Here is a 9072-nt window from a genome sequence, read left to right as displayed (position 1 = left end):
ATCAATATTCTCTTGCTGTCCCTGAGGCACCAAACAGCCAGTGCTGATCTCCAGCCATGTCCCCACAAAGCCATTCTGCAGGATGTCCAAACCTGCTTTTCTCAAGCCCCTCATTTCTCCTGCTGCTGCCCTTCCCTCCTACACTTCCCCAGCAGCCTTTGAGCCCAGATGCTGCTGAGCTCTCGGGATGCTGGCTGCTCTCCAGCTCCCACACATCCATCATCTCAGCCTCCCTGGCACTGAGGAAGTTCAGCAGAGCTCCCTGCCCCGCTGCTCTCTGCAAGGTCTCTGCCGGCCCCAGTTGCTCCAGGGCCCCCATGCCATGGCCAGGAATGGGGCTGGAGGCAGCAGGGGCAGGTGCACACCCTTCCTTCATATTCCACCATTTCTGGCCCAGCTAAAGAGCCAAACCAGGACCTGTTCAAACTGCACTGAAAGGGTCAGTTCCTGTCAGGGAAAAGGTCTCACAGCTCTGCTGACAGGACAAAAACTGAAAATTTACCACACAGGACTTTTCTTGGTCTCCTACCTTACATCCTTTTCCCTCTGAATTCAGCTCCTGTTTTTTTCTACTCTCCTCATCCCAGCCAGTGCCATTTTTCCCATTCTCCTGCTCTCTGCTGAATGTTGGGCTTGGCTTGGTAGAAGGAGAGCTCTTCTGGATGGGAGGCAATGGCTTGGAGGGAAGGAGCATGGAGGGATTTGCCAGGGAAAACCTCTTGGCAAGAGGGTAACCAGTCAGGCCTGCAAAGTGGAGACACAAAATAGAACAGAGGCCACCATGCAAACCTAAAGCAGCTGAAGCTCCATATTTCATGGGACTCATTTCCTGGAAATGTCTAAACAGCTGCACAGGGAAACATGCTCCTGCTGGCAGACACTTGAGGCAGGCCAGGGCAAAACCCTGAGCCACTTGCCCAGAGCTAGCACAGGCACAGCCTGGCCTCTGGGCTGCCCTGGGACAGCAGGGAGCCCAGAGCCCTGTGCTCTCCAGGAATGGCTCAGCTGCACATGCACCCTCCTGCTCCTCTGCCTGCCCCACAGCTCAGCAGCCCTGCAGCTCCAGGGGCACTGGCAGCAGCACAGCTCCTTGCAGGGCACATGCAGGGCACAGCTGTTCCCTGGCAATGTGCACAGCCTCTCTGCACTGCCACAAGACCCTTCCTCCCAACAGAGAATAGCTCACATCCAATCTCACCTCTGGGTGAGGCTGAGCCATGCTCACAAGAAAGGAAGTGGGTTTTGTGAACTCCCACCTTTATCATCAACACATCTATTGGGTGTGGCACTCAAGGTTTTTTTTTTAATTTTTGACACAATTTCTTTGGTTTTTTTTTTTTTTCCTGGAACTAGCTTGTGTTTAATTCTTCTGAACAATATTAAGTTAGCACGTCTGAAGGGAAAGATAGAAAGCTCCAATGGTAAGAGGGGAAAAGATTCCTTCTTGAGGGTGGCCTTCTGTGAATCCACAGGAAAAACCCATACTAGCTGTGACTGTTATTTCTGAAAACCACAAAGACCTCTCAGCCACCAGGCAGGCCTTATTGGTGTGTCTGTAGCACCGTAATACCATCCTCAATGTTTGACCTGATCAGCAAGCAGAGGGAGAATGGGAAATTTATCTGTAGTGAGACCCAACATTGATGGCAAAGAAAGCAACAGGACTTGCATCTCATGCCCATGTCCTATCGGTGGTCAGCTGTGGCCACAGTCCCTGTCCTGGCTGACAGTATGAGTGATTTGGCTACTGTCAAAAAGGAGAATGCAGAGTAAACTAATGACAGAATGTTGTGATGCCATGGGTGACCTTGCAGGATCATCTGTAGCTGTCAGCCACCTACTCTGACACAGAGCCAGCACTGACCACCATGGAGCAGTTTTCCCTGAAATCTGGGGGGATTATTTTTCCATTTTGTTCTGGCCTTTCAGCTCCTTTCTGTCCTCACCTTTTCCTTCAGGGGTCTTTCCTTTCCCAGTAAAATCCATGTTTGAGCCCGTGCTTCTGCCTGGCAGAAGTGCCTGGGTTGGAATTTGGGAACGCTCTCAGAGCAGTCAGCGCCGGGAGCTCGGTGCCAGCCTTTGAACAAGGCCGGGTGACTCCAATCGCCAGCGCTCGGCACAGAGAGGCAGAGCCAGACGCGTCTGCTGCCACTGGGGCCGTGCCAAGCACAACCTGCACCACCCCAGTGTGGGGCTGCCCCTTTGTGACACGCTCACCATGGTTCTCTCGTTTCCATGGCTGCAAAACCCCAGCCCAACTCCATCCCCTTCCATTCCCCTCCCAAGGGCAGCCAGCCCTTAGCCCAGCCAGGCCAGGCCTGAGCGTTTCTCACTGTCTAGGAAGGAGACCCTTTCCAAAGCTACTTCTCAAGGCCTTTATTTCTGTAATTCCCACTGGGTTCTGGGTTGCAGCTTGTTGGTGGGGGATTTTGTTTATTTCTCTTCACATCAAACCAAGTGCTGGGACACAAACAATGGCCCCAGGCTCTCAGGACTCTAGCTGGTCAGAGTGACCCTGAGATACGTTAGAAAGTCTCTTTTCCCAGCCAGGCGGTCGAAGAAGGAGTCAGAACTTTCATTTCTCGGTCTCAAGGTTGTTTCTTGGCTCTTATCTATAAACTTCTTTCTCCTGCCTGCCGAGGTCCACTCAGCAAGAATGTCAGAGGCACTCTGCCTGCCTCCGGGGTGGTGTTACCTTTTTTACTAAAAACTACGTGTACAATATTTACAATTACTTTCCAATACCTATCACCTATGTTAGACAGTGAGCTTCTACTCTAAACCAATCTAAAAGTGCCAACATCACAGCTGAAGATGGAGGCTAGGAAGAAGAAGGAAAAAGGACAAGGCACACCCAAATTCCTCCATCTTGGGACCCTGAGCCCCCATTCTAAAAACCTCAAAAATCTATTTTTCACTCAGTGATAAATTCACTATCGTAACACTTAAACTTGCGTGGCTTGTAATTCTTCATATAAGGTTGGTAATTGTTTTCTCCAAGGGCTAAATCCAAGGCACTGGGGTCTTGGGCTCTGGGCCAGGGTCTCTGAGCCCCCTGGGCAGGGGCTCAAGTCCTCCAGGGCAGCCAGAGGAATTTCCTGGGTTCTGACACCGGGTGGTGGAAGTAAAAGCAGCTTTGCACTCCCCTGTAGATGACCCCAGAATTCAGTTGGCTGAGAGCTGTAGGGAGCAAACTGACCATCCAAACATTCCACTTTTGCTCTACTTCATTGTTCCAGGGGTTTATTTCCTGTTTTCTTTATTGCACAGACACCCAAACCAAACATAAACATGATCTACCTCAAAACATTTCTGATCCTGGCACTTCCTGACAATTCCAAATTTTCTTAATGGAAATGGCAAGGGGCAGTCATTTTGAAATACACTCCAACAGAAAAGATAAAACGAATCATGCTTGATTTGGCAGAACTAAGCCAAATCTATGGGACCCCTGGGGCTGATCCCTTTTTCTCGTCTTCAAGTCTCATCTCTCCTGTCTATTCAAAGAAGCTTTGCACTCTGCATTAGATGCCCCCAGTATTCAGTGGGCTGATATGATCAGTGTATCTGCAGGGTGTAAATTGGCCATGCAGAGTTCTCCTTTGTTGTTCAAGGGGTTTATTCCCATTTTCTTTCCTGCAGACACACCCAAACCCAACATTACAACATGCCTCAAAGCAATTCTCAATTGGACTGTCCCTGAGAATTCAAACCTGCCCTCAGAGTGTTTCCCTGTCCCCAGGGAGAGGCTCCAAGGCTGGGCTCTCACCTGCACGGAATGAAGAAGAGCTGCTGCCCTTGCCAGCGGCTCCGGGCTCTCGCCATCAGCCCTTTGAATGCAGCTTTTGTACACACTCTGCCTCTCTGAGCCCAGCAGCATTCCCGGGAATCAGCAGTGCTGCTGCAGGCCAACATCCTCCAGGCCCAGCTGCAGCAAGGAGATTGCAACAAGGCCTGGCTGCAGGAGTCTCCAGCCTGCAGCAGCCCTTCCCCTGCAGCGGAATCATCTTGCGCTGCCATGGGGGAGCAAAGGGGGTGAGGGGCTCTTTGCAGATGAGGGTCTCCTCCATGTGCTGCTGCTCGCTGGGCTGATACAGCTGCTGGTGCCCTCCCCCACAGCTGTACCTGGAGCCTGCCTGGGAAAATAACACTGCCAGTGCCAGTGCCAGTGCCAGCCACCCATCCCTGCCATGGCCCTGCCCTCAGGGCGTCCTGCCCACCAAACTGCTCCAGTCAGGTGATGTCAGGCACCATCAAAATACATTCAAACAATGCATTTTCCACATTCTGGCACAATCATGGCCATACAGGCCACGTGCTGGAGGCAGACTGCTGTTGGCAGAATGGGGGAAGCCCCAGCAGCTGCTCTCCCCAGGCTGGATGGCCATGGCAGCAGAGGCAAGTCTCTCACCATGCCCACTGCTGTGGGACCCAGTGCTTTGGACATGTTCCCACTGAACTCAGGCTGCTGCTACAGCAGCACCATGCCTTCACACACTTGATAACAAGGAGCTGGAATGGCACACAGGACTGCACCAAAAGCTACAAAAAAAAAAAAGGGGGGGGGATGAGGAAGGGGGCAAGTGAGTTAGAATAGTTTGCTCATTTTTAATACAAGCATGCCTGGATTTAAGCAGGGACACTGGGCTAATCCTACCGGGGACTGGTTTGTAAGCCTTGTCTCTAGCAATTCCCACCAGTCTGCAGGCATTTTCAGTAGAAAGGGGTAGATAAGATTTTACAGCACATGCACGAGCAATTCTGAGCCGGAACTCAAAGGACAAGACAAATACCCCCAAATCGGCCACCCATGGGGAAAGGAAGAAAGAAAAGCAGATGAAACAAGTGCCATTGTGGCTGAATTGACTGCATCAATCCCATGGTCAAACCTTTCTGTACAAAAGCACCTCAATTCAAACACACAGCTTAAGATCAAGGAATTCAAGTTTTTCGAGAGCATTTAAAGCCTGATTCCTATTACTTTCAAGGAAAGGTAGATGCTAAATTTCTTAAAAACACAAAGGTGGGTCTATTTGGTACTGCATCCTTCAAAAGCAGGAATGGAGGTTTAGAATTGCAGAATTGTTTCCATTGGAAAAGACCATCAAGATCATAGAGTCCTCCCAAAACCTGAGACCACTAACACTGCCAAGGCCACCACCAAAGCATATCCCAGGTAATGTCGTGGGATGGGACATCTTCCTTGTCTCCTTTGTCTCCCCAGGAGCCCCTTGGAAAGAGAAATGCCCACACAGGCTTTATCTGACTCCTTCCCAGCCAGCCTTTCCCTCACTCCTGGGTCTCATTTGCTCCACTGGCTTCACCAGCTCGCTCAGCTCAGAGGAGCTGTCAGAGGAGAAAACGCTGCCTGGTGTGGGGCTGTCTGATCCCTGTCTCATCTTGATTCCATCTGCCCCGCTCCCTCCCCCATCCAAGAGACCGAAGGATCCCCCCAACCCCACGGTGCTGCACCAGATCCCGGGCACGTTCCCTCCTGCGCTCCTTGGCGGCCCCGGGGAGGCTCCAGAGCCCTCCCTGTGTGCGGGACAGCTGCTGCAGCACCGCTGCGCCTGCGTGCGAGCAGCGCCCAAGGAGCAGCTGCGCCAGTTCAGAGTCTGAAACGGAATCCTCAGGGCACACAAATGACAACTGGCATTTCAGGGCTGGCAGGAGAAGCTAAATCCATCTGCTCGCTGCCCTTTCTAGCCATGGCTATGCTGATGCAATTGGAAGAATTGCCCCTGCCCAGGAAGCTCGCAGGTGCAAGAGAGCAGCAAAAGCCAGGTGTTTCTGAGGTGCTAGCTGCCAGTGCCTCAGGTTTTCCTTCCAAGTTCTAAGGGGTTTGGACTATTTTTACCATTTCAACATTTTCTGTGTGTCCCTGTGAGTGAGTAAGCACCACAAACCCTCTCCATCAAGGCCTTGAGGGACTGCCAGAGCAGAACTTGTTCATGCTCTTTTCTCCTGGTGATTTTATAATCCCGTGCAGACTCTGATATCAAACCCATGCTGTAGAGAAAAGATTGACCTTGGCATCCTGGGGCACTTTCTGGGTGGGTGTTTGAATCTGCTTTTCCAGGCCTTGGGCTTGTTATGAATGAGAAGCTTGACTGGGCCAATATTCAAGCAGCAATCAATTTATTATTTAATATGGTAAAGTATGAGCAATACAGTGCTGGGTACAGTGGGGGAAGTTTTCCCTCCAACTGCACACCAATAATTGATGGTTACAGGTATTTATAGGGGTACTCATCAGGTTTTTTTTTTTAACAGTTTCTATTTCCAATTTTTACTCATCAGCAATTTTTATTCCAAATCATTACATCACAATTCTATACACTATTGTGATTTGAATTTCTCAGGATGTATTTTCAAAGGAGTATCCCCAGATGGTGCTGGTCCAGTTTCCGAAAGAAGAAAGATGAATCCCATCTGGTGGAGTCCAGCTCCCCAGATGTGTCCACCTTTTAATTGCAGAGACTATAAATCTCATAACAGTGATGTCCAGCTTCCCTTTGGTTGAAACCATAAGTCCTTGAGGTGATGTTCATCTTCCTTTCTCAAGCTGTTTTTCTCTGCTTTAATAAGGCGTGAGATAAGCATATTTCCTATATATCTTCCAAAGCTATAGTTTCAAGGATACAAGTAATATTCTAAAATTATACTTCAAAATGTTATTATTGCAGAGCTTTTTTTTTATGGATTAAATGCAAGCAAGAAGCAACATCATTAACACCTTAATTCCAATGCTCCTAAATCAACCAGGGTTAATTTCAAACAAAAGATATGGTCAAAGGCCTTTTTCCATGCTTTATTTTCCTCAGTTATTATTAGAATTCACAACTATCCCATTGTTGATGTCCACACATTTCGCATTCGCAAGTACACACTTCGCCTGTTTGTACCTGACACCAAACACAGCTTTGCATCTCACACCCTCAGCAAGTCTGCAGACAAAACTAAGCTGGCAGGAGCAGCTGAGAGCCCAAATGATTGCACCATTCAGAGGGACCTCGGCAGGCCAAAGAAGCGGCCTGAGGGGAATCTGATGGAGTTCAAGGATGGGAAATGAGAAGTCTGGGACCTGGGCAGGAATAAGCGCAGGCATCAAGAGCTGCAGGAGGCTGACTGCGAGAGAAGCGGCTGTTTTCTCTTCCTTGTCTTGCTGGTTGGGGGTTGTAGCGCAAGGCCAAGGCAGAAGGATGCCTGCAGGCAGAGAAAGAGGGGGTTGGCAGCTGGCCCTGCCGAGCCGAGCGCGGGCAGCCCTGGAGCCGCCCCGCCCGCGCTGTGCCCGCAGCCCCGGCTCTGCCGCGCTCGTCCCCGCCAAGTCCGGCCCGCGCCGGGGCCGCGCTGGGCGCGCGCGGGCCCGAGCGCAGCGCCCCCCTCAGGCCGCGCGCCGCCGGCGCAGCCGCGGCCGTTGCGCTGCGGGCGTTGTGGCCACAGTCGGCGATGGACGCCATGGCGGAGCTGCCGCTGCCCGCCGGGCTCAACGCCGGCACCTTCCCCGCCAAGCTCTGGCGCCTGGTGAACAGCCCCCGCGTCCGCTCCGTGCGCTGGGACAGCCGCGCCCAGGGGCTGCTCATCGACCGCTGCCTCTTGGAGCGAGAGCTGCTCAGCTCGGGCCACGCCCACAGGGGCCGTGGCCATGGGCCGGCCCCGGTGCCGCACACCTTCAGGGCCACGCAGTTCCGCAGCTTCGTGCGGCAGCTCTACCGCTACGGCTTCCGCAAGGTGCCGGGCTGGGTGGGCTCGGCTGCGCCGGGCGATGCCGGGGCCTGGCTCCACTACTGCAACCCCTGCTTTCGCCGCGACCGCCCCGACCTCCTGCTCCGCATCAAGCGCCGCAGCGCGGCCAACAGGCAGCGGCCGGCGGCGGGCCGGGAGGGCCGCAGGCGCCCGCCCTGCGGCTCCCGGCAGCTGCCCGGGCCGCGGCCGCTGCCGGACGGGCGGCGCGGGCGCGGTCGCTTCCAGCCGCTGCCCAGGGAGCGGCCGCCGCTGCCGGCCGGGCGCCCGCCCAGCGGCTTCCTCCTGCTGCACAGGGAGCGGACGCTGCCGGACGGGCGGGAGCTGCGCAGCCCCCGGCCCGGCCGCCTCCAGCAGCCCCCCGGCGAGCGGCCGCTGCTCGCCCGGCGCCCGCCCTGCGGCTTCCACCTGCTGCACAGGGAGCGGCCGCTGCCAGCCCGGCGGGAGGGGCCGAGCCGCTTCCAGGAGCTCTACGGGGAGCGGCCGCCGCCCGCCGAGCGGGAGGTGCTCGGCATCCCGCCCTGCCACTTCCTCGGGCTCCACGGGGAGCGGCCGCTGCCGCTCGGGCGGGAGGGGCCCCGCAGCCGCTCGCAGGAGCTCTACGGGGAGCAGCTGCCTCCGGCCGAGCGGGAGGTGCTCGGGCTCCAGCCCTGCAGCTTCCAGCAGCTCCACAGGGAGCAGCAGCCCCCAGCCTACGACGCCCGAGGTAGGAAAAGAGCTGTAGCCTTGTTTTTCCAAAAGGTCGTGAAAAGTGACCGTTTCAAGTCGTTTTCCACAAGGTTCTGTCATTCTCGGCCAGAGGCTGTCAAGCCTACTAGCAAGGGGCACCTAGGAGGCCGAAAGATTCTCTGCCTGCTTTGCCTGTGTGCTTCCCGTGATGTTTGATCCACAGCAGCACCAGAGCTCAGTGTCCCACAGCCACGTTGTGGAGCCTGACCAGTGTGTTTGGATTCTTGCAGCCAGCCCGGGCACTTCAGGGCCCAGCGCTCCCGCTGGCAGTGCAGCTTGTGCAGCATGGACGGCCTCCAGCTCAGCACAGAACGCGCCTGGGGAGGAGGAATGGCCACCAGCAGATCTAGGCCTTGCCGTAGAGAAAATGATTCGGGAGATCAGGAGGTCCCTGTCTGAAAGATCTCCCTCTGCTCGGGTAATTCCATTGGATGGGGATCAAAGGGGCTGGACTGAGAGCTTTTGAACCTTGTGACACGGTTGAGAAGCAAAGGCTTCTTTAATTGAACTTATTTCATTATTATTTAGTTATTGAATTATTCTCGGTTAAGAAAGATTTCTAAAAGAGGGGATGAAGAAATGAAGAAGAGGTTTTACTTG

Source organism: Agelaius tricolor, unplaced genomic scaffold (genome assembly GCF_023055355.1).
Source record: "Agelaius tricolor isolate 1412-34295 unplaced genomic scaffold, bAgeTri1.0.p SCAF_48, whole genome shotgun sequence".
Classification (NCBI taxonomy): Eukaryota; Metazoa; Chordata; class Aves; order Passeriformes; family Icteridae; genus Agelaius; species Agelaius tricolor.
Note: the sequence above shows the minus strand (reverse complement) of the source record.